Source organism: Theropithecus gelada, chromosome 9, assembly GCF_003255815.1.
Source record: "Theropithecus gelada isolate Dixy chromosome 9, Tgel_1.0, whole genome shotgun sequence".
Taxonomy (NCBI): domain Eukaryota; kingdom Metazoa; phylum Chordata; class Mammalia; order Primates; family Cercopithecidae; genus Theropithecus; species Theropithecus gelada.
In genome coordinates this window covers 96,523,904-96,549,672 of record NC_037677.1, presented here as the reverse complement: position 1 = coordinate 96,549,672, position 25,769 = coordinate 96,523,904, and the positions used below count along the sequence as shown (strand labels likewise).

Here is a 25,769-nt window from a genome sequence, read left to right as displayed (position 1 = left end):
AGCATCACACGCAGACAGGAATCGAGTTGGACTTCTCTGAATGGAATTTTGACTTTTTTCTAGGTTGGAGGGTGGTGTCGAGGGTGGGGGAACAGCAAGAGGGGAGGAACAGCAAGCTGGGGCTGCACGTAGGACTGCGTGAGGCAGAGGCTGGACGAGCCGTGTCGGCGCGCCGCGGCGGGAGCGGGCCCCCGTGCCTCAGTTTCCCCGGTGGCGTTCTGGGAGCGTTGTCCCTCTGCTGCTGCGAGGCAAGCAAGGCCGAGGCGAGCAGGGCCGGGCCGGCCGCCAGGGGGCGCGAGCGCGGGGGCGGGCGCCGGGAGGTGGGCGCTCGTGCAGCGGAGCTTGGCGCCCCCGGTGCCGCGCGGACCGGCAGAGGCGGAAGCCTGGGCGGGAGGCGGAGCGGCGCGCTGACTCACACGGGATCGACCCGCCCGCCGCTTCCAGGGGCGGAGGTGACAGCGGGCCGGGGACGGGCGGCTGCAACTGCCTGCCGCGCCGAGGGACCGTCGGGCGGTCGAAAGCAGGTCAGAGGCTAGGCTAGGCCAGGCCGGGGCCGGGCGGGGGCCGGGCGGGGAGCGGGGGTTGCGGTCCGGGGCCGCGGGTGGAGGGGACCCGCACCCCGAGAGACGTGCCGCGCCGCGCGGTTAGGCCTGCATCGGCCCGTTCCCCGCGGCGGCGCTGCGCTAGGTGGGTCGGGAGCCCGCGGGGGACAGTGGGGCGCCGCGGGCCCCCTCGCACTCCTGGAGTCCCCGGGAGTTGGAAGGGCGGTCAGAGCGATGCGAACGTGGGCTTTTCAAGCGGTGTCAAGCCCAGGGCTCTTTCACTGCACCGCCCTGCCACTCCGGCAATGAGGCGGAATTTTGAGAGCTGGAAAAATAATTCAGCATTAGTCCACCGGCCTTATTTTACAGATGCTCAGAGCCTTACGGCACAGGAGGCAGTGATTCTGTGTCAAGGAGACAGGGACGTTCCGAAGCAAGGATTAGACCTGTTCCTCTGGAGATGCAGCTTTGGTGATGGTGGAGTTTTGCAGAAACCCGCGGACACCCGCGTTCCTGCTGCAGGCACAGATGTCCACGGGGCATCAGTATCTCAAAGGGTGGTGATGCTGTCCCTTGAATAAAGGAATATTGAGGTTACCAAACAGGCCAGGGCCTGTTGCAGATGAGAAGTATAGACTTAAATTTTAAGTGCAAAGACAACTTTAAATGCAAAAAAAGTATTACTGCCTGTCTCATTTGTACTGTAATGAAGGGTAAATATTTTTGGCACTCACTTATTCTGGAATATTGGTAGAATCTCCATCAGACCTTTAGGTCTGTTTTATAGTAATTCTTTTACACTAATATGAAGATCTTGTATTAAAACACTTTCATAACCAGTGATGCTGTAGTATGTGGCAGGCGAGTGGTAACGCTAATATTTAGGGTTTGAGCAGAGTCTAGCTCTGCTTGTTTGCATAGCTGAGTTAAAGGGATGAGCAGGACTGATTAATCTATAGTGGTTTTTGCTAGACTGAAGTACCTGACGGCATTCGGGGATCATTTCTCAGTTGGTGTTGCGTTTATTACTTTCACAGCATGAATACAGTCATGGTGATCAGCAAGTTAGTTTATTCTTTACCAATTTTTCTCTAAAATATTGAATTAAAGGATCTCTAAGGTCTTCTCTGTCTCCAGAGTTCTCCGATTTTACATGTTAACTTGAAACACGTCACTCATTGTGACAAAAATGTTTTAAGAGAAATTTTTTAGAATTCTGCATAATGAGGCATAGCGAATCTTCAAATTCATTATTCTCAGCTCTCTCAGTCACTTTATCAGGGTTGGGCTAAAATAAGTGAAAAGTGACTTTTCAAATTGCAGATACTTACGTGTTAAATTCACTTAAATTCAGAGACCAATGGAGTGATTTGTGGAGGGTGGAGAGTAGCTCAAGTCTAGCTTGGGAATGGGGTTGGTGCGGTGCCACTGATAACTTTTGCAATAGGCCAAGAACATTCTGACTCAGAGAATGTGATAAGTTGACTTTTATACAGTGTTCGTATTGTGTATTTTTTTGGTTGAGATAATAATCTTCATAAACGGTCTGTTTAAATATGTACCAGTTATTTATGTGTCTTGCAGCCCCAAGGCAAAACATTTCCCTTCTCTACGTTCCATCTATCTCTGCCTCTTTTCTGGCTCCTGACTTCAGGTGATCTGCCCGCCTCAGCCTCCCAAAGTGCTGGGATGACAGGCGTGAGCCACCAAGTCCAGCTTTTGGCTTATTTCTAGGTTTAGTATTCTGTTGTTTCTAGAGTCAGCTAATGGATTACCTACAACATGGTGTTATTACGAGATTATCTCCTGTGAAATTCTGGAATGTGCTTGATCATCTGCCAAAGCATCCTTAGAATTCATTGAGAATACTTCTGGAAAGTTTTGCAACACCAATTCAATTAATATGAAATCGTTTCTTATTATACCCACTCTGGGAAACGTCTGAATAAGCTTGAAAGATTGGTTAACTTAGTCTTGTTGGTCAGGAGTTAATTATGAGATATTAGTTTCTTGCCTGGAAAGGCAGAAAGTTCTTAAGTAGCAGCAGTAAAATGAGCTCTTTAATGAAAGAGCCGTTAAACAAACCAAGGTGTTAACTTTTAGTTGTGTACTTTATCCTCCCTGCTATGAAAGGCAGCTGTGGGAGGTGAAATAGAGTAGCTAAAATGTATTATTTCATTTTTAGATTTCTAGGTCTTCTGACTGAAGGGCGTGACCACCAAGAACTGAACCAGCACTTGAGGTGCAGGCACATAGGGCATTGCGCGAGGAGTCTGAAGGCATGGCTTTTGGTCCTTACTTGTTTATTCACTGAACACATTCTCACTGAGCACCTGTGTGTGCTGAGACGGTGAGCACCTGTGTGTGCCAGGAGGGGGAACACCTGTGTGTGCCGGGGGGCACCTGTGTGTGCCAGGGTTGTGTATGCTGTGGGTGCTGGGAGGGGGAATCAGTTTGAACAAAACAGACAAAGCCCTTGTGGAACAGACACATTCTAATCGCGTGGAGACAGACAAATATGTGAATGAATAGGTCAAAGGATCATAATGCTATGGAGAAATTTAGAGTCAGGAAAGGGTAAGAGTGTGTGTTTGTGTGTGTGTATGTGTATGTGTGGTAGGGGATTTACTTTTTATATAGAGGGGTCAGATACAGCCTCTACTGAGAAAACTCTTTTTTTGGAGACAGAGTCTTGCTCTGTCACCCAGGCTGGAGTGTAGTGGTGTGATCACAGCTCACTGTAGCCTCAACCTCCTGAGCTCAAGCAATCCTCCCATCTCAGCCTCCTGAGTAGCTGGGACTATAGGCTTGTATCACCACACCGGGCCAATGTTTGTATTTTTAGTAGACATGGAGTTTCACTATGTTGCCCAGGCTGGTCTGGAACTCCTGGCCTCGAGCGATCCACTCACCTTGGCCTCCCAAAGTGCTGGGATTACAGGCCTGAGCCACCACACCTGGCCTAATTCGTGATTGGAGACTGGAAGGAAATGAAGTGAGCCGGAGGCAGTGGGATGAGCAGTCCAAACCCTGGTACAGGAGCATGCTTGGTGTGTGAGGGGCGGCAAGGTCATGGTGGCCGGTCAGTATAGATGTGGGTTGGGGGAGGTGGCAGCAGATGAGAGTGGGTGGGAGTGAGTGTAGGTCATTGTAAGGATTTTGGCCTTTACACTGAGTGAGGGGGAAGCCATTAGAGAGCTTTGAACAGCGAGGTAGATGATGACTTATGTTATAAAAGGATCACTCTGGCTGCTGGGTTGAGACTAGACAGGAGGAGGACAAGGGCTGAATCAGGGAGACCTTTTCAAGCTAGAGCTGTGTGAGTCACACCATAATTCTTCCCTGAGTCTTCGTTTCCTCATCTGTAAAATAACTGGGCCCCCTCTCGCTCAAGAATTTTAAGTTTTCAAGTAGTGCAGGGTATTATTTCTACAGGGGGGCAAGAGGATTGCATAGGAAGAGGTTCTGAAAGTAAATCGCTTCAGATGACCTGAAAACTTGACACCAACCTGCCTATAGCTGAATCATCCCAAATCAGGAGGTAATCAGGCCTTTTTCAGTCAGGTTGTCAGGTCATGAGAACAAAAACACTGTTTCGTAAATATTCTCTGCTGATCCCTTTTGTACTTTGCTGATCCCTGAATTTTCCCTTCCTGATTGAAAAAGGATGAAAAGCTGTTACTCATCAACAGAACTGGCACCCAGAGTAGCTTTTGTTGTTTGGAAAATTGGGAACTTTGGGGAAGGAAACAATTCTGTGTTTATCGTAGGCCATTCGAGTTTTTCTTTTGTAACACGCAAGGAGTCTAAAAGATTGGTTTTGTTTTAGAATTCCTTGTCCCAGTCATCTCATGCCTCACAGGTGTTCATTCTTAATGCATTGCACGTGTTTCCTTTTGTTTATGTAGGAGCTTGCAAGTGGGAATGTTTGTTTTATGTGTATGTATCTTGATTTATAATGCTTTAATTCATTTTCCTTTATGTAGTGTTTTCTGCTTTTTTTTTTTTTTTTTTTTTTTTGAGACTTTTGAGACAAGAGTCTTACTCTGTTGCCCAGGCTAGAGTGCAGTGGTGAAATACCGGCTCACTGCAACCTCCACCTCCTGGGTTCAAGCCATTCTCCTGCCTCAGCCTCTTGAGTAGTTGAGATTACAGTCATGTGCCACCATGCCCAGCTAATTTTTTTGTATTTTAGTAGAGATAGGGTTTCACCACGTTGGCCAGGCTGGTCTCGAACTCCTGACCTCAGGTGATCCACCTGCCTTGGCCTCCCAAAGTACTGGGATTACAGGTGTGAACCACCATGCCAGGCCTCTAAGTAGTGTTTTTAAGATCTATCCATATTGTTACGTGTCTAATTCTCTGCTTTGGAATGCTGTGTTATACCCCGTGCTGTGTGCATCCATTGGTTTTTCTTTATCTGGTCTCTGTGTCGTGAATGGATACTCAAGTTGTTCCTACTCCCTAACACCATAAATATTGCTGCAGTGAACATCTTCCTACATATCTACTTACAAAGTTATATAATATTTCTGTGGAATTGCTGGATTATAGGCTTGCAGGGACTGAATTTGATTAAATAGTGCCAGATGCCTCTCCACAGTGGCTACCCCAGTCTCTGTGCCTCTGGAAGTATTAATATTTGAGGACTCCTGTGTCCTCATGTCCCACCAGCAGTCACCTCTTTCCAGCTCTCCATGTTTTTCAGTCTTGTAAGCACAAAGTGATATCTTGTTTTATATTTCTTTGATGACTAGTGATTTTGAGTATCTCTTATACAGATAGCTTCCTCTGTAAATTGCTTATTCATGTCTTTGGCATTTTCTGTTGGAGTTGATATCTATTTTGTTGCTGTTGACTTGCAGAAGTGATTTTATAATATAGGTATTCCCTGTTATGTTTAGACTTTGCAGATGTCTTCTCATTTGGGCATCTTGTCATTTGGTGATCAAATCTTCTCATTTGGTTCTCATTTTGTCTTTGCCATCCTTTGATCAAGAAGTATTTTTAATTTTGATGTAATCAGATAGATAAATTCTTTTACTTGTGGTTTATGGTTTTGGAGTTTTGTTTAAGAAACTCTTCCTGAACCCTAGGTCATATCTATGTCTTTAATCTCTCTAGGGCCCACATTTTCATGTGTTAGATAGGAATCCAGCCCTATTTTTCTCCATTTAATGACCCAGTTTTTCTAATAACATATCAACAAAATACATGCTTTCCTCTATGAAATTATATCTCTTTCTCATTTATGGCTTCCATGGATACACTTGTCTGGCCCTAAGCCTTTATTTTGTTGCATTAGTCTGTCAGTTCTTACTTCATTTTTTTTATTGCTCTGATTTTATTACAGTGACTTTGTGGTGTGTCCTAATGACTGGCACAGCAAACCATCCATCGTAAAGTTTATTTAGCTCTTCCTGGACCAAAATTTATTTTTTCCATATAAAATTTGGAATAAGTTTACAAGGCTACCCAAACATCATACATACATACATACATACATACATATTTATATATATATATTTTTTCTTTTGAGACCTTGGGTCACTCTGTTACCCAGGCTGGAGTGCAGTGGCACTGTCGTGGCTCACTGCAGCCTCAATCTCCCAGCTCAAGTGATCCTCCCATCCCAGCCTTCCGAGTAGCCGAGACCACAGGCATGTGCTACCATCCCTGGCTAATTTTTTTTTTTTTTGTAATTTTTTTAGAGATAGGGTCTCCCTATGTTGCCCAGCCCAGTCTTGAACTCCTGGGCTCCAGCAATCCTCCTGCCTTAGCCTCCCAAAGTGCTTGGATTACAGGCACGAGCCACTGTGCCTGGCCAAAAAATTATATTTTTGAGGAATTTTTATTGGAGTTTATTGAGTTTATAAATTATTCGAGGAGAGTTGGCGTCTTTTTTAAATTTAATTTTATTTATTTTTATTTCTTTTTTTATGTGCCATGTTGCTTTTTTTTTTTTTTTTTTTAAGACAGGGTCTCTCTCTGTTGCCCAGGCTGGAGTACAGTGGTGTGATCATAGCTCACTGTAGCCTCCACACCCAGCTAAATATTTTTCTAAGTTTTTTGTTGTTGTAGTTGTTGTTTTAATAGAGATGAGGTCTCACTCTGTTGCCCTGGCTGGTCTTTAACTCCTGGCCTCAAATGGTCTTCCCACCTCAAAGTGTGCTGGGATTACAAGTGTGAGCCACTGAAATAGTAACTCATTCCATCCAAGAGCATATAATGTGTCTTTCCATTTATTCAGCTCATTTTTCTTGACATTTTTATAATTTTGGAAATAGTTTAAAACTAACAGAAGAGTCCTGAGAGTATGTTTTCTTTGTATGCTTTTCCCCCTGACCCTTTTAATTGTAGACATCATGTCCCTTTAATCTCTAAATACATGCTTCATCAGTTCATTTTTAAGTTCTTTATTAGAGCTTTAAAGTTTTCTTCATAAAGGTCTATAAGGGGCTGGGCATGGTGGCTCATGCCTGTAATCCCAGCACTTTGGGAGGCCAAGGCAGGCAGCTCACTTGAGGTTAGGAGTTCAAGACCAGCCTGGCCAACATGGTGAAACCCCATCTCTACCAAAAATATAAAAAATTAGCTGGTGTGGTGGCACACACCTGTAATCACAGCTACTCGGGAGCCTGAGGCAGGAGAATTGCTTCCAGTTAGTTATTGGTAATTTAAGAAAAATCGTATTGATTATGTTAAGCTGATCTTGTATCTAACAACCCTACTTCACTGTCTTTTTTTTTTTTTTTGAGACGGAGTCACTCTGTCGCCCAGGCTGGAGTGCAGTGGCATGATCTCTACTCATTGCAACCTCTGCCTCACAGGTACAAGCAATTCTCCTGTCTCAGCCTCTAGAGTAGCTGGGACTACAGGTGCATTCCACCACGCTCGGCTAATTTTGTTTTTTTAGTAGAGATGGGGTTTCACCACATTGGTCAGGCTGGTCTCGAACTCCTGACCTCAGGTAATCCACCTGCCTCAGCCTCCCAAAGTGCTGGGATTACAGGTGTGAACCACCACACCCAGCCGCTTCACTGTCTTATTCAACTAGTTTATTGATTTGTTTGTGTTTATTTTTTCTTTTTCTGGTAATCCTACCCTTTGAAAACAGTAGTAACTTGGTTGCTTCTTTCCCGTTCTTTCTTTTTTTTTTTCTTCCTTTTTTTTTTTTTTTTTTTTTTTTTCCGAGATGGAGTCTCACTCTAGCTTGATCTCTGCTTACTGCAACCTCCGCCTCCCGGGTTCAAGCGATTCTCCTGCCTCAGCCTCCCGAGTAGCTGGGGCTACCATTGTGTGCCACCACACCTGGTTAATTTTTTTTTTGTATTTTTAGTAGAGATGGAGTTTTACGTGTTAGCCAGGATGGTCTTGATCTGACCTCGTGATCTACCTGCCTTGGCCTCCCAAAGTGCTGGGATTACAGGCGTGAGCCACCGTGCCCAGCCCTTTCCCGTTCTTATACTTCTTATTTATTTTTCTTTCCTTACAGCATTGGCCACAACTTCCAGAACTGTGTCAGAACAGCTGCTACACTAATGGGCATCTTTGTCTTATTCTCAGTCTTAAAAAGAATGAGTCTGAAGATTTTCTATTTCATATAATGTTTCATATAATGTTAGGTTTTGTATATAACCTTTATCAAGTTTTAAGGTATTACCCTCAATCCTAGTTTACTGAGAGTTTTCATCATAAATAGGTATTAAGCCTTACCAAGTACTTTCTCAGGATCTTCCTTGAGCAACTAAGATGGCATCAGGAAGGTTGTATACCAAAATCCTAACCCTATGCTGGCTTTGTTTCAAGCAGAAGATATTTATGAACACTACTTATATAATGTATGGAAAGCATCCCAAGATTCCAGTACAAGTTTATTTCACCATTAGGTCAGCGTTTTTCCTCCTGGCATTAAGAGTCAGAATTTAAATAGCTGATGTGAAGAATGAGAGAAAGAGCTATACTCAGGATGATAACTTTTGTTGTCAGCATGATTGTAAATATAAGATATGTAAAATTATAGTTTCCTTACTCTGAGGATCAGTCTTTACTCCAGGTATAAATCTTACTAAATTATATCTCAAGAAATATTGAGATGGCTCCTCAGTAGAGCCATAGATAGCTGTTCAGCAGCACTAACTGCTAGGATGTTGGGCAGTGAAATCTCGTGGCCAGTTCTTCTCTCTCTTTCTTTTTCTTTCTTTTTAGACTAGCCATTTTTTCCTAATTGTAGAACTTATACCTCTTTATTATAGAACATTTGTAAAATATAGAAAAGCAAATCTATCATCCTGCCTTTTAGCACCAACCCCTGTTAAAATGTTGGTTATTTCTCTGTCTCTGTTTTTTTTTCTTGGGAGTGGAGGAGGAGAGGGCACTTAAAATTGCACCATGTAATTTTGTATCACCCCTCCTTTTTCAGGGCTAGATCATTAACTCATGTTCATTTTGCTTTGATTGACCCTCTGGGGGAAAAATCAATAGAAAACTTATAATTAACTTGTAGCAGTGGGGTGATAGCTTGCTCCTCTCTTGGAACAGGTTATGCCTGAGGGAGCCTCCGGGCATGAACAGCCCAGAGTCATTGTCAGAACTTGGAGCAATCCTAGCCCTAAGTCCAGCAGACCAGAAACTAGCTTAAGAGTATGGAGGGGAGAAGTAGTACTTTTGAGGTCTCATTGCTTCAGTTCAGTCCCCCAAGTTGTCACCTTCCTTGTCTAGATCACACTTGCTTTCATCTTTCAGAAAATAAATAGAATGGAGAAAATGGTCATTTGTTTTCTTTTGACTTTGAAATAAAACCTAGCACGGGCCGGGTGCGGTGGCTCACACCTGTAATCCTGGCATTTTGGGAGGCCAAGGCAGGCAGATCACTTGAGCTCGGGAGTTTGAGACCAGCCTAGACAACATGGCGAAACCCCATCTCTACCAAAAAATACAAAAACTAGCTGGGCATGATGGCATGTGCCTGTAGTCCTAGCGACTCGGGATGCTGAGGTGGGAGAATTGCTTGAGCCCGGCAGGTGAAGGTTGCAGTGAGTTGTGCTTGCAACACTGCACTCCAGCCTGGGCGACAGAGTGAGACCCTGTCTCAAAAAAAAAAAAAAAAAAGAGAAGAGACAACAAAACCCCATCACAATTGTTGTGTTTCCCTAACCACTTTTTGCCAGTGTGGAAGTGACAGAATTCATAGGTGAACATCCCTATGGTGAGGAGATTCAGTGTCTACCTGCCTTCCTTTGTCACTCTCCATCCTTTTTTTTTTTTTTTTTTTGAGACAGAGTCTTGCTCTGTTTCCCAGGCTGGAGTGCAGTGGTGCCGTCTTGGCTCACTGCAACCTCCGCCTCCTGGGTTCAAGCAGTTCTACTGCCTCAGCCTCCCGAGTAGCTGGGATTACCCGCATGCATCACCACACCCGGCTAATTTTTGTATTTTTAGTAGAGGTGGGGTTTCACCAGGTTGGTCAGGCTGGTCTCAAACTCCTACCTCGTTATCTGCCTGTCTCGGCCTTCCAAAGTGCTGGGATTACAGGCGTGAGCCACTGTGCCCAGCCCTTTTTTTTTTTTTTTTCCCCAATGTCCTTTGGTGTTGAAACTGAAATTCTCCATTCCTGTACCTTGCTCTGTTTTTTTGTTTTTGTTTTTTTTGACATAACAGGTGTCACTTTCTAAAACACGATGGTTTGCCATCCCAATTCCTCAAGGAGAAAATTCTTCAAGGGCAGGAATCTTTGTTTTGTTCTCTGTTCATAACCCAAGCCCACCTCGAACAGTGCCTGGTACCTGATGTGCCCTCGACAGATGAATCTATAAGATGAATCAACCTGTAAAGAAGCCACGCTGTGATCCAGAGAAGGGCCATCTAAGGGGAGAGGAGTGAGAGAAGAAGGCTCTCTTAGCTTCCTTTCAATGCATAGGTTCAGCAGGCTAGCAGAATCCCCATTTTTGTCTTTGACATTGCAAGTGAAACCGTCCACCCAGACACACAGAAATTAGCTCTCTGCATCTGTTCTAGCCCCTCCTGCGGAGGCTGCATTTTCCCAAAAGTAGCATGTGAATGTTTGTGTTGCTGACAAACACGTGGACTGGGAGAAAATAATCAGCGCTGACATTCTAGCCGTGGGTCTGGGCCCAGCGTGCATTCTGCATTGTTTTCATGAGGTGATTCTCTTAGGATAAATGAGCAAGCCTCATCAGCAGAAAATGTTGCCATGGATGTGCCGAGTTATGCTTACCTCCCCAGCGTAACACCCCAGGTCCTCCTGCTTTCTAGTTGGTTCTTTCCTCCCCTCCCGTGCAGTGTGGACACTTTTTAGCTTTTCTGTCATTTCTGAACAATAAGTATTCGGAACAGTAAGTATTCTAATCTGGTTCAGAATTGTCATGATGAACAGTTATGCCTTGCATACCTGATCACTGTTTTCCAAAGCAAGGCTTCAAATTATATTAATAGCACTATATAAAATGCTTTAAAAAAAAAAAAAGCTGCCACAAATACAACATAATGGTGTCCTTGAGGCCAGTGTCACACACCCAGTCTATCCTGTAGAGGCCATTGCTTGGCTCATATTCCTGAAATACCACTTTCATTTATTATTCTACTGCCTGACACTTACCAGTGCCTACCACCTCCCCCAGTAAATTTTAAACTCTGCTGCCTGCCTAGCCCTCAAGTCTGGCCCAAATCCACTTATATAAAATAGTCCCTGCTTATGCACAGGGGATACATTCCAAGACCTCCAGTAAATGCCTGAAACTGTGGATAGCACCAACCCTATATATACTATGTATTTTCCTATGCATACATGCCTGCGATCAAGTTTAATTTATAAATTAGGCACAGTAAGAGATTAACAACAATAATAACAAAATGGAATACTTATAACTCTCTATTGTAATAAAAGCTATGTGAAAGTGGGCTCTTTTGCTATCAAAATGTCTTAGTACTGTACTCATCTATTTTCAGACCGCAGTTGACCGTAGGTAACTGAAACTGTGGAAAGTGAAACCATGGATAAGGTGGGGACTACCGTGTGTAACAACAACAATAATGTAAAAACAGCAGCTCATATTTTAGCTAGCTACCATACTAAATGCATTGTCATTTAATCATAAAATGATTTTATGAGGAAGGTACTGTTAGAATCTTCATTTTATAGATGGAGAAACTAAGGTACGGATTATAAGAAACTTGCCCTAAAGTTATACCACTATTAAGTGATAGAATTAGAATTCAAACTCATGTCTGTTTACCTCCAAAGCCCGTGATCTTAACCATCTTGCCATAGTGGGCTCCAGGTAAACGAGTGCCTGAAGACAGTGAGTGACTTGTACAGTCCAGCAGTTACTGAGGTTGTCCTTTTTCAGGGTATGCGAGACTAACTCACCAGCACTCGGTTAGCTGTGGAGGGAAGGGAGGATTCTGTCTGGAGCTGGAACTGCTCAGGGAGCCCCTCTCTGGATTCTGCACTGACAGCTGCAGACAGAAACCACATGGCACCTCAGAAAGGAGAAAGCTTTGAAATCATCCAGGTAGCATTCTTTGATTTTTCAATCCTTTTCATAATAAAATAGTATTTAAAATGTACGAAAATGAATAAAGAATAATACATCTGATGTCCATGTATTCAACACTCAATTTAAAATCTAGAAAGCTGATTTGGTTTCTATATTCCATCTCCCTTTGCCGTTTTATAGATCTTTTGGTTCTAATGACTTAAAGAAAAAAAAGGATTCCCTTTTATTTACATATGACAACAATACCATTATTGTCACCCCCTAAAACAGCAGTAATTCCTTAATATAATCAAGAGTCTAGTCAATGTTCACAATTTCCCACTTACCTCATTTTTCCTTAAACAATTTATTTGTTTGAATCAGGGTTCAAGAAAAGTACATATATTTAGTTAATGTGTTTCTTTTTTTTTTTTTTTTGAGACGTTTTGAGACAGAGTCTCACTCTCATCCAAGCTGGAGTGCAGTGGTGTGATCTTGGCTTACTGCAACCTTCGCCTCCCAGGCTCAAGCGATTCTCCCACGTCAGCCTCCTGAGTAGCTGGCATTACAGGCGTGTGCCACTATACCCAGCTAATTTTTGTAGTGTAGTAGAGATGAGGTTTCACCATGTTGCCCAGGGTGGTTTTGAACTCCTGAGTTCGGGCAATCCGCCACCTCGGCCTCCCAAAATGTTGGGATTACAGGCGTGAGCCACTTCACCCAGCCGTTAATGTGTTTCTTAAATGGCTTTTAATTTATGCTTTTCCTTTTTTTTTGAAACGGAGTCTTGCTCTGTCGCCAGGCTGGAGTGCAGTGGCACGATCATGGCTCATTGCAACCTCTGCCTCCCGGATTCAAACGATTCTCCTACCTCAGCCTCCCGAGTAGCTGGGAATACAGGCACGTGCCACCATACCCGGCTAATTTTTTGTATTTTTAGCAGAGACGGGGTTTCACTGTGTTAGCCAGGATGGTCTCGATCTCCTGACCTCGTGATTCACCCACCTTGGCCTCCCAAAGTGCTGGGATTACAAGTGTGAGCCACCACATCTGCTTTTTTTTTTTGAGATGGAGTCTCACTTTGTTGCCCAGGCTAGAGTGCAGTGGCATGATCTCAGCTCACTGCAGCCTTTGCCTCCTGGATTCAAGCGATTCTTGTGCCCCACCCTCCCAAGTAGCTTGAATTATGGGTGTAAGCCACCATGCCCAGAATAGAGACATGGTTTTGCCACGTTGCCCACGCTAGTCTCGAACTCCTGAGCTCAAGTGATCCGCCTGTCTCAGCCTTCCAAAGTGCTGGGATTACAGGCGTGAACCACTGCATCTGGCCTCCTTTTTTAAATTTAAATTTTTTGCTTGCAATTTATTTGTTGAAGAAACTGATTGTATATTCTCTAGAATTTCCCACATTCTGGACTTTTTAAGGGTCTCTGATATAACTTTGCTGTTGTCTCTGTAGTGAGTTAACTTACCCTTTAATCTGTTGGTCACTGCAGGAGGTTCCAAGTTATTCAGGCCTCCATAAATAGAAGGGATTCACTGGACCTCGTAGTTTGGTCTGGCCCCAAGGTCATTTCTGAGGAGTCTTTCAAAATGTTCCAGGTGTCAGGGAATGACATTATCAACAGCAGGCCATCTCTAGTAGAAAACATTCTGCTTCAGAAGGAATTTTACAACTGCTATGTGGAAAGGCATTTTCATGTTCCCTAGAGTTAGGGGAGAAAATCGTTAAGAGAATAAGCACCCTGGTTTTCTTCTTTTAGACAGTGCTTGTTGCTTTAAGGATTTCTGGGGCTCAGTGCCAGAAACTCCTTGGGATATTATTGTCTTACAGTTTAGATCTGCTTATCAGGAAACGTCTGAGAATCCCTAGAGGGTCAGGGAAGAGGAGGAGGATGAGTTTACATTAAAACCAGACTTTGTTAGTGCCTGTTAGAGTCCCATATTTTTGAGCAGCTATATGGGCTGTGGAACATAACGCTCATCCATATGTTTTGCAAGCCCATAGTTTTAATTACTTGTTCTTTTTGCTACCAGTGTCTAGATGTTTTTCAATAATTACAATATCTGGACTGCTGTGGACACGAAGAAATCCAGTTTTGTTGTATTTTTCTTTTAGTTTTGCTGCCTTGACCTACTAGTCAGCTGTGATAGTTCTGCGGGGTAGTGAGCCAGTATTAAAGTGAAAAGAATGAAAATTGTTGAAGTATGCAGCTGTGTTTGGATTTATTTAGTGATTTGAAGGGTATAAGAATAAAGTATCTCAATGTCACTATTTTCATTTAAAGTCAAATGGTTAATAAGTCAAGACTAAAAATCTAAACTAGAAAAAGACATTCAATAAATTTATTATAATCCTACTTAATACTTTTATTAGTATTTTACTAGCTGGTTATTTTAAGTAAGGATTTTGCTTTGATTAAAGACATTAAAAACAGTAAGTTATGAAAATCTTTTGGGTTGAATTTTTTTTTTTTTTTTTTTTTTTTTGAGACGAAGTCTCGCTCTGTCGCCCAGGCTGGAGTGCAGTGGCCAGATCTCGGCTCACTGCAAGCTCCGCCTCCCGGGCTTACGCCATTCTCCTGCCTCAGCCTCCCGAGTAGCTGGGACCACAGGCGCTCGCCACCTCGCCCGGCTAGTTTTTTGTATTTTTTAGTAGAGACGGGGTTTCACCGTGTTCGCCAGGATGGTCTCGATCTCCTGACCTCGTGATCCGCCCGTCTCGGCCTCCCAAAGTGCTGGGATTACAGGCTTGAGCCACCGCGCCCGGCCTGAATTTTTTTTTTAAATTTAGTTGGAGTCTCACTTTGTTACCCAGGCTGGATTGCAGTGGTGCAATTTCGGCTCACTGCAACCTCAGCCTCCCGGTTTCAAGTGATCCTCATGTCTCAGCCTCCTGAGTAGCTGGGATTACAGGTGGGTGCCTCCATGCCTGGCCAATTTTTTATTTTTAGTAGAGACAGGGTTTCACCATTTTGGCCAGGCTGGTCTCAAACTTCTGACCTCAGGTGATCCACCTGCCTCGGCCTCCCAAAGTTCTGGGATTACAGGCATGAGCCACTGTGCCTGGCAACATGCTTTTAACATAGGATTTGGGTTGAATTTTACCAGTATGTTCAAACTTTATTCTTGTATACCATAGGTGGGATTCAGGCTTGGTGAATATTCTCTTCTTATGATTCCAAATGTTTAAAAATTAAAATATAATTATTATTCACAGTAAGTGTTAATCAGAGGTGATTTGCTAGTTTACTGATTGTTTTCCCTGCAGTGATCAGCTGACAGTAAAAATAGCACTTCATGTTCACAAGTGTTCACAGGTAGCAATAATACATACAGGAGATAAGTATTTGAAAAGCAGTCTGTAAATGTAATTGTACTGTAATGTGTCCAGTGGCCTTGCAGAGAACTGCCCATTGTAGATCAATGCCCACTGTGCCTGACATGTGGCAGCACTGGGGTGACTCCACTGTCCCTTCTTGAAGACAGACGTGCTTATTATTGTTGCAACAGCCACTGGCCCCAAAACACAAAGACAGTCAGACAGTGTTTATATAGTTGCTCTTCCAGATTAAGTTTTTCACATTCTTATAGAATAGTCTGTCTCTCTGTGTGTTCGCTTTTATTTCTGTCCATCATAAGACACAGGTGCTCCAAGTCAAATATCTGCAACCGCTCAGGCCCACCAGCACTTCGAAGCTCACCCCATGAAATGCCCCCAACAAGCCTCTTTGGTCATGACTTAAACAAAATTGGATGTCTTTTTCCTAGATTCCTCTGCCAGTATTTTGGTGAGGCTAGAGCTTAGTGTATATGGTAGGTAGAGGGTGTCAAGAAATGAGGTCAAACTTGTGTGCAGGGACTAGCTCATGACAAGCTTTGTATGATCTGCACACAAGTTTTAGACACTTCCTACAAGTGATGGATGGGGAGCCTTAGAGGAACTTCAAGCAGTAAAGATGGATAAGATTTCGGTTTTGGCCAGGTGCCATGATCATGCCTGTAATCTCAGCACTTCAGGAGGCTACGGTGGATGGATGGCTTGAGCCCAGGAAGAGACCAGCCAGGGCAACATAGGGAAATCCATCTCTACAAAAAATACAAAAATTAGCTGAGCGTGGTGGTACACGTCTATTGTCCCAGCTACTTGGGAGGCTGAGATGGGAGGATTGCTTAAGACTGGGAGGTCAAGGCCGCAGTGAGCTGTCATTGCACCACTGCACTCCAGTCTGGGCAACAGAGAGACTGTCTCAAAAAAAAAAAAAAAAATTTGTTTTCAGGCTGGACACATTGGCGCATGCCCAGCTACTTGGGAGGCTGAGGCTGGAGGATCACTTGAGTAGGAGTTTGAGTCCAGCCTGGGCAACACAGCAAGACTCTGTCTCTTTAAACAAACAAACAAAACCAGTTTTAAGAAGATAATCCTAGTTAGGTGTAGGACAAAGGCAGATAAGACTGGTAGGCAGCCATTTAGGAAGCGATTGCAGGAGCCCCATAGAAAAGATGGTGAGAATCATAGTTTGATGTGTTTAAAGGATTTAACAGTAATGCCAATGTTTTTCCTAGAAGTACAGGATATGTTTTAGAAGAGTCAGTAAATTGATTTCATATCCCTCTTCTGTTTCTGGAAGGCATTTGGCAAAAGCTTTCTTGGACCCATATGCAGGGATTTCATTCATACACTTCTGCCAAATCCTTGTGGGTCTGCTGTGAAGACACAGCTCATTTAGAGCTTAGAGTAGAGGGGCACGTCAATTGCATTGTCCTCGTGACCAGTAACCACAGAGTCACATTACTCCCCCTTCCTCTCAAGAAGACAGCAGCAGTTTTGAGAAGCTGGCCCTGCCCGGAGCCTGCTGCCTCATCCCTATTATTTATGTTCCCCTCCGCCTGGGTGATGATGGTCATCATTGTCATCACCTGCTGTTGTCATCACTGTTCTCATTGCTGACATTTACTGAGTACTGTATGTACCATTTGCCAGGAAATGTATTAAATGTTTTACCTACATTATCAAATTTAATCCTTATACACCCTATGAAATAAATTACGGTTGTTATCTTCCATTACAGATGAGGAAACTAAAGTTCAGAGGGGCTTAAGTAACTTGCCCAAGGTCACATAGCTTGATAAATGGCAGAGCCAGAAATTGAAACTAAATTCTCTCTGACTGGAGTCTGGGCTCTTAACTCTTACGTAGTTATTACTTAATACAATGTAGTAGCAAATATGACTTCTGTTTTTAAATTTGCTCTTTTTTGTGGCATCACCCGCCCAGTGAAAGTTCACTTAATCAAACACTGTGTTTGTTACCTACCCTTCATGCCCATCCTATAACAGGCATAAAACACAAGTTTAAAATATCTATTAAAACGTGAAGTGCAGGAAAAACTTTGTAGGGGAGGGGAGGTGGGTGTGAGTGGCAGAATAGGGAAGCTATTTAAATTTCTAGCTTTTTTCAAGGCAGAGTATTCATGTATGCCTTCTCTATTTTTTTTTTTCTACCTTCACAGTTTTTTTTTTTTTAAGACAGCGTCTTGCTCTGTTGCCCAGGCTGGAATGCAGTGGCACGATCATAGCTCACTGCAGCCTCAAATCTCTCAGTCTTAAGCGATCCTTCCCCACCTCAGCCTCCCAAGTAGCTATTACTACAGGTGCACACCACCACGCCCAGCTAATTTTCTATAAATTTTTGTAGAGACAGTCTCACTATGTTGCCCAGACTGGTCTTGAACTCCTGGCCTCAAGTGATCCAACCCCCTTGGCCTCCTAAAATGCTGGGATTACAGACTTGAGCCAACAAGCCTGGCCTGCCTTCACTATTTTGTGTGAAGTATAGAGATTTCAGAAAGAGGAGAGACACTTACTTTTAAAAATCGAGATACAATTCACATACCATAAAATTCACCTTTTTAAAGTATATAATTTAGTGGTTTTTAGTATATCCACAAAGTTGTACACCCATTCACCACTAATTCCAGAGCATTTTCATTACCCCCAAAAGAAACCCCATACCTAGTAGCAGTCAGTGCTCATTTTCCATTCCTGAGACATTCATTTTCAAACATATTAAATACCAAAATACATCCCCATGCTATGAAAAAGGTTTTGGGAGTCTCTATCCACAATTCCCCTCTCTTTAATGCAGATAATGATAATAGCTGACACTTGTGTAATGCTTACTATTTGTGAGGTACTATTTTTCATGCTTTAGATATATTAATTTCATTACAACCCTATGAGCAGGTTTTATTTTTATGTTGAATCTTTATTTTTATTTTTATGTTGAATCAGGATCTTGCTGTGTAGCCCAGATTAGAGGGTGCAGTCACCACTCACTGTAGCCTTGACCTCCTGGGCTCAAGTGATCCTCCCACTTCAGCCTCCTGACTAGCTGGGGCTGCAGTTGCATGCCACCATGCCCAGCTAATTTTTGTATTTTCTGTAGAGATGAGATTTCGCCATGTTGCCCAGGCTGGTTTTGAAACTCGTAGACTCAAGCAATCTACCTGCCTCAGCCTCCCAGAGTGCTGGGATTACAGGCGTGAGCCACCTTACCCAGTCAGGCTCTATTATTTTTTTTTTTTTTTTTTTTTTTTTTTTTGAGACGGAGTCTCGCGCTGTGTCACCCAGGCTGGAGTGCAGTGGCGCGATCTCGGCTCACTGCAAACTCCGCCTCCCAGGTTCAGGCCATTCTCCTGCCTCAGCCTCCGAGTAGCTGGGACTACAGGCGCCCGCCACCACGCCCGGCTAGTTTTTTGTATTTTTAGTAGAGACGGGGTTTCACCATGTTAGCCAGGATGGTCTCGATCTCCTGACCTCGTGATCCGCCCGCCTCGGCCTCCCAAAGTGCTGGGATTACAGGCTTGAGCCACCGCGCCCGGCCCAGGCTCTATTATTAAACCCATTTTACAGATAAGAAAGTGAAGACACAGAGAAGTAACTTGCTCCAAAGAAGCAAGTAAGTAATTAAGTAGTTGTTCTAATAAAAAGTTAAGCACTTGCTGTAATAAGGGATGGAGCTGGCATATAGATCTCGGCAGTCTGGCTCTATAGTCTGTGCTCTTAACTATTACATTTTATTTTGTTTTGTTTTTGATACAGGATATTGCTCTGTCGCCCAGGCTGGAGTGCAGTGGTGTGATCTGAGCTCACTGCAGCTTCAACATCCTGGATTCAAGCAGTCCTCCCACTTTAGCCTCCCAAGTAGCTGAGACAATAGGCACATGCCACCTCACCTGCCCAATTTTCGGATTTTTTGTTTTAGAGGTGGGATCTCACTATGTTGCCCAGGCTGGTCTTGAACTCCTGAGCTCAAGCCATCTGCCCCTCTCAGCCTCCCAGAGTGGTGAGATTACAGGCATGTGCCACTGCTCCCAGCTTAATTTACATACGCTTTAAGCTGATCATATTTCTATTTTAAAATGATATGAAGACCTTGAAAACATTGTGCTAAGAAGCCAATCACAAAAGACCACATATTGTATGATTCCATTTACATGAAATGTCCCAAATAGGCAAATCTATATATAAAGTAGATTAGTGTTTGCCTAGGGCTGGAGAGGAGAGGGGATGTTGTGGGGAAATGGGAAGTGACTGCTGGTGAGTATAAAATTTCTCATACCGGCTGCGGTGGCTTACGCCTGTAATCCCAGCACTTTGGGAGGCTGAGGCGGGTGGATCACAAGGTCAGGAGTTCGAGACCACCCTGGCCAACAGTGAAATTCTGTCTCTACTAAAAATACAAAAATCAGCCGGGCATGGTGGCATGTGCCTGTTGTCCCAGCTACTCAGGAGGCTGAGGCAGGAGAATCACTTGAACCCGGGAGGCGGAGGTTGCAGTGAGCCAAGATCGCGCCACTGCACTCTAGCTTGGGCAACAGAGTGAGACTTCATCTCAAAAAAAAAAAACAAAATTATTTATGAGGTGTTGAAGTTCTAAAATTGATAGTGATAACGGTCATACAACTCTGAATATGCTAAAAACTCATTGTACACTTTAAGTGGGTGAATTGTATAGTATATGAATTATGTCTCAATAAACCTGTTTTTAAAAAAATGATATGAAGAGAAACAACCAGAATAATGATGTTCCTTAGAATATCTTTGCCTTCACCTGGAAAAAGATATATATATGTGTGTGTGTGTGTGTGTGTGTGTGTGTGTGTGTGAATAAAATAGACAAAAAGAATCCCTGCCCTGTAGGACATACAGGAAACAGGGATGGATCCAAAAGATAATAGTTAACTCAGATGATAAGAGTTATGTGTGGGTTTAATAGAAGACTGGGGTACATAGCAGTTTAGCTGATCTGAGCTTGACTAGGTTGAATCCTATAGTCTTCCATTTGAGTTCAAGTCCGTTTTTTCTTTTTCTTTTTTTTTTTTTTTTCTTGAGACAGAGTTTCGCTTTTGTTGCCCAGGCTGGAGTGCAGTGGTGTGATCTTGGCTCACTGCAACCTCCACGTCCCAGGTTCAAGTGATTCTCCTGCCTAAGTCTCCCAAATATCTGGGGTCACAGGTGCCCACCACCCCACCCGGCTAATTTTTGTATTTTTAGTAGAGATGGGGTTTCACCACGTTGGCCAGGCTGGTCTCGAATTCCTGACCGCAGGTGATCCACCTGCCTCGGCCTCCCGAAGTGCTGGGATTACAGGTGTGAGCCACTGCGTCCGGCCTCAAGTCTGTTTTTTCTTGTCTTCATTCTGGGGCCCAGGCTAAAGAGCCAGGGGCTTTCAGGGCATGTCTTCTAATGGCAGATTACAGGAGCACCAGAGGACAGGCCAGACCATAAAATAATGGCTGAAAGCCTGTGCTTATGCCATCTCCACGTCCTACCAAAATGTGACAGGGAAACATACTCTGCCTGTAGTGGAAGGCACTGCATAGTTACACAGTAAAGGGTATGGATATGTAATTCTATATTTGTATAGTATTAATGATATACATTATTATACACATATAATTACACATCTTGTAAAGATATAATTCCTACAAGAGAGTGAAGATTATTGAATAGCAGTTCAGTCAACTAGAGTATATATTACAAGGATAAGAAGTAGCTGAACAACGTTTGAATATAGAGGTGAATGGATATGGGTATAGAAAGGGCTAAACGTTGGCTGGGTGCAGTGGCTCGCGCCTGTAATCTCAGGAAGTCTGAGGCGGACGAATCACTGGAGATCAGGAGTTTGAGACGAGCCTGACCAACATAGTAAAACCCCATCTCTACTAAAAATACAAAAATTAGCCGGGTGGAGTGGTAGGCACCTGTGACCCCAGATATTTGGGAGACTGAGGCAGGAGAGTCACTTGAACCCAGGAGGCAGAGGTTGCAGTGAGCTGAGATCGTAACCACTGCACTCCAGCCTGGGTCACAGAGCAAGACTCTGTCCCAAAAAAAAAAAAAAAAAAAAAAAATTGTCAGGCATATCAAGATATTGCTAGAGGAGTGGAGACAAATTGTGAATTATGGGTGGTTAAATGATGCAGTGATCTTTGTCTTGTTTCAGTGTTGCTAGTAGGAATTCTAATTCATAACACTACGACGTAAAGACATTAGATATTTACTTATCTAAATCTCATTTTACCTGTTCTAAGCTCCCTCTACCTGGCTATTGGAAAACTTAATTTTAGGCATCATTGGAGCCCTTCTTCCTTTCCTGTACCCAGTGGGCCAGGCACGAACAGAGCAAGTTTAACCCTTATATGCAACTCTGACAAGGACATTTAAAGAAAAGAGAGTTATAGACTAATAACTCTTGAGAGCATAGGTGTAAGAATCTGTAACAAAAAAGTACCAAACTGAAAATTGAAGTCTGTAAAGAGGATAATACATCATAAGCAAGTAGAATTTATCCCAGGAATGCAAGGTTGATTTAACGTTGAAATTTATGACATCAGAATAAAGGGGAAAAATGGTCATCTCATTGGATGCAGGAAAAGCATTTGATAAAATTCTCATTAGATGCAGGAAAAGCATTTGATAAAATTCAAGAACTATTCATGATTTTTTTTTTTTAAGCAAAACAAAACACTGCAGAACTGGAGTGAAGTTGTGAACTATTTCCCCCGCCCGCCTCTGAGCAGGAATTCCAATGATCAGACATGCTAGCTGCCTAGATGGCCCCGCAAAAGTCTGTGGAGTCTCTAGGACATAGTTAATTAATATACCTGTGATCATATGCATTTGCTAATTGTTAGGAAGTTAGTAGTCCAGTTTATATCAACTACCATATGCTACTGTTAGTTTTTGTATCAATTTTGTAATATTATTAAAATATCCTCTCTTCTCTCTCATAGCAGTCTGTAATATAAATCTCCCACCTGTTTCTTTCTCTTTTCATCTTTTTTTTTTTTTTGACACATGGGCATACTCTGTTGCCAAGGCAGGAGTGCAGTGGCATGATCTCAGCTCACTGCAACCTGCACCTCCCCTGGGTTCAAGTGATCCTCCTGCCTCAGCCTTCCAAGTAGCTGGGACTACAGGTGCGCACCATCATGCCCAGCTAATTTTTATATTTTTAGTAGAGACAGGGTTTCGCCATGTTGGCCATGCTGGTCTCGAACTCCTAACTTCAGGTGATCCACCTGCCTTGGACTCCCAAAGTGCTAGGATTACAAGCATGAACCACCTTACCCAGCCTCTCCCTTCATCTTATCCCAGCTACTCTTTGTAATGTTTTATCCCCAGATTCATGGTTTTTATTTGGATGTATCATTTTCTTTTTCTTATTTATTTATCGTGGAGATGAGATCTCACTGTGTTGCCCAGGCTGGTTTCTAGATCCTAGCCTCAAGCGATCCTCTTGCCTCGGCCTACCAGAATGGTGGGATTACAAGCATGAGCCACCCTGCCTGGTCTTATTTTCTTTACATAACATATTATTGCCCCCCATCTCCTGTTAGAGATTTCCTTTTTTTTTTTTTTTTGAGACAGAGTCTCGCTCTGTCACCCAGGCTGGAGTGCAGTGGTGCATCTCAGCTCACTGCAAGCACTGCCTCCCAGGTTCACGCCATTCTCCTGCCTCAGCGTCCCGAGTAGCTGGGATTACAGGCACCCGCCACCACACCTGGCTAATTTTTTTTGTATTTTTAGTAGAGGCGGGGTTTCACCGTGTTAGCCAGGGTGGTCTTGATCTCCTGACCTCGTGATCCACCTGCCTCGTCCTCCCAAAGTGCTGGGATTATAGGTGTGAGCCACTTGCCTGGCCTTAGAGATTTCTTTTACATGAAGTGAACCTTCCCACTGTTGAATTTTGGGATGAGTTCTAACATACCTCAAGAGTCATAGACTGTTTTTAGTTTGTTGTATTATAATTTCAGGCTCACTTTGTTGCTCATACTCTGGGCCTTGATGTACTGTATGGATATTCTAACCTCTGAGTATTGTTTCAAGCTCACTTGCAGTTTGTTTTCCTTTTTCTTCGTTAAATATTATCCTGCCTTGCAGTTTGTTTTTTTTTTTTTGAGACGGAGTCTCGCTCTGTCACCCAGACTGGAGTGCAGTGGCACGATGTCGGCTCACGCCTTGCAGTTTTATATCTGGGGCTTTGTACTTTTTCTTTTCTCTTTTTCAAAATTCAGCTTAAAGTAATTGGAATCATTCTGGCACATTTCCCACCAAATAAATTCTCCCTTGCTTTTGTGGGGACAGCTGTCCTTTACCAGAACATATCACGGAAATGTTGTTAGTCTCTGAACTCAATTTTTTTTTTTCAGAGATGGGGAATTATAGGCATACACCACCGCGCCTGGCTGAGAACTAAAATTTTAAATCAGAACTTTAATAAATTAATGTGGGTCAAGATTTTCCATGAAATAGCATTAGCTTTACTCGTGAACATTCCCATTCGCTTTCTTTTTTTTTTTTTTTTTTTTTTTTGAGACGGAGTCTCGCTCTGTAGCCCAGGCTGGAGTGCAGTGGCCGGATCTCAGCTCACTGCAAGCTCCGCCTCCCGGGTTCACGCCATTCTCCTGCCTCAGCCTCCCGAGTAGCTGGGACTACAGGCGCCCACCACCTCGCCCGGCTATTTTTTGTATTTCTTAGTAGAGACGGGGTTTCACCGTGTTAGCCAGGATGGTCTCGATCTCCTGACCTCGTGATCCGCCCATCTCGGCCTCCCAAAGTGCTGGGATTACAGGCTTGAGCCACCGCGCCCGGCCGCCCATTCGCTTTCTTGAATGGAGAAGAAAGGTGTGTATCCTATGTGTCTTAGAGAAGGAAAAAAGGCTTGAACATCTAGGACATTGAGAGGCCAGGCACAATGGCTCACACCTGTAATTCCAGCACTTCAAGAGGCCAAGGCAGGCAGATTGCTTGAGCTCAGGAGTTCGAGACCCACCTGGCCAACGTGATGAAACCTGTCTCTACAACAAATATAAAAAATTAGCCAGGCATGGTGGTGCATGCCTGTGGTCCCAGCTACATGGGAGGCTGAGGCAGGAGGATCGCTTGAGCGCCGGAGGCAGAGGTGGTAGTGAGCCAGATTGCGTCACTGCGCTCCAGACTTCACTTTCTGACACCGCTCATCCTTTCATGCAAAGAGAAGAAATTATTCATTTAGCCTTCACATTGTTTTGTATGAGCTCTTGTATTGTCAAGGACAAGAGAAATGTGCAGTCGCTTTTAAGGTTAGGTATTCCTTCTCATTGCTGGGACTTGAGATTTTTTAAATGGATTCTCATTCCCAAAAGGTAATGTTGACTGGAGAGTTCAGTTCCAAGACATAAGGATGCTCGTGGAAGCATATTCTTTTGAAGGAACCTCCACCTGACAGCCCTTACAAAAAGGGAACCCCTTTCCCAGCTCTTCCCAGGTAGGCAGTCTCCCCTGGGTGACTAAGCGAGACCCTGACTCAAAAAAAGGACATTGATTTCTTTTGACACCATCTAAAGAATCAACCATTCATTGGGTTTGCTGTGTTGTGGCATATTCTCTGGTTCATCTTGAAACTATCAGAAGATTTCATATATACATTTTATTTTCAAGTATAATGGCTGTAGTTTCTATAAAAGGCAAGTAATACTGCAGTTTTTGTTGTTGTTTGTGTAAAGATGCTTGTCCCTGGTTTTCCATGGTGCTCAAACATTGGTACTCCTTAAAATGATCTAAAATCACCTACCCTGCTAATGATGTTAGCTATTTTTAACTCCAATTGGACAGTTTGTTTCCTCCCAATTTTTCTTCCCCAGAATCTTCAGTTTTCTGAATTCCTTTCCTGATTCCTTCTTCCAAAATATCAAGAATATTTTATACCTTAAAATAGGTTGAGACCAGGCACAGTGGCTCATGCTTGTAATCCCAGCACTTTGAGAAGCTGAGGCTGGAGGATTGCTGGAACTCACGAGTTCAAGACCAGCCTGGGCAACATGGCGAAATCCTGTCTGTACAAAAAAAAAAAGAAAAAATTTTGTAAATTAATTATCTGGGTGTGGTGGCACATGCCTGTAGTTCCAACTACTGTTGAGGCTAAGGTGGGAGGATCACTTTAGCCTGGGAGGTCAAGGCTGCAGTGAGCCGTGATTATCACTGCAATCTAGCCTGGGCAACGGAGTGAGACCTTATGTTAAAAAAAAAAAATAGGTTGAAAGGTAGAGAAATTCCTCATGTCTTTTTAAATCTTCTGTGGCAGAAACACAAGTTTATCCTTGAAACGGATAAGAAAAAGAAACAAGATGCCTGCCTTGCAGATCTCACTAACATTTGTCCTCATAACTTGGAACACTGGGTT

The 25,769-nt window shown here is 43.5% G+C and overlaps 1 protein-coding gene across 1 annotated transcript in view; it reads left to right on the top strand.

Moving 5' to 3' along the window:
- Positions 1 to 408: 408 nt before the first annotated feature.
- The window catches only part of DNMBP (dynamin binding protein), a 124,964-nt gene continuing 99,603 nt past the window's right edge, over positions 409 to 25,769 (top strand). The window contains exon 1 of the mRNA XM_025397447.1: positions 409 to 524. The gene's annotated coding sequence lies outside the window, so the exon portion shown is untranslated. The remainder of the gene's footprint in view (positions 525 to 25,769) is intronic.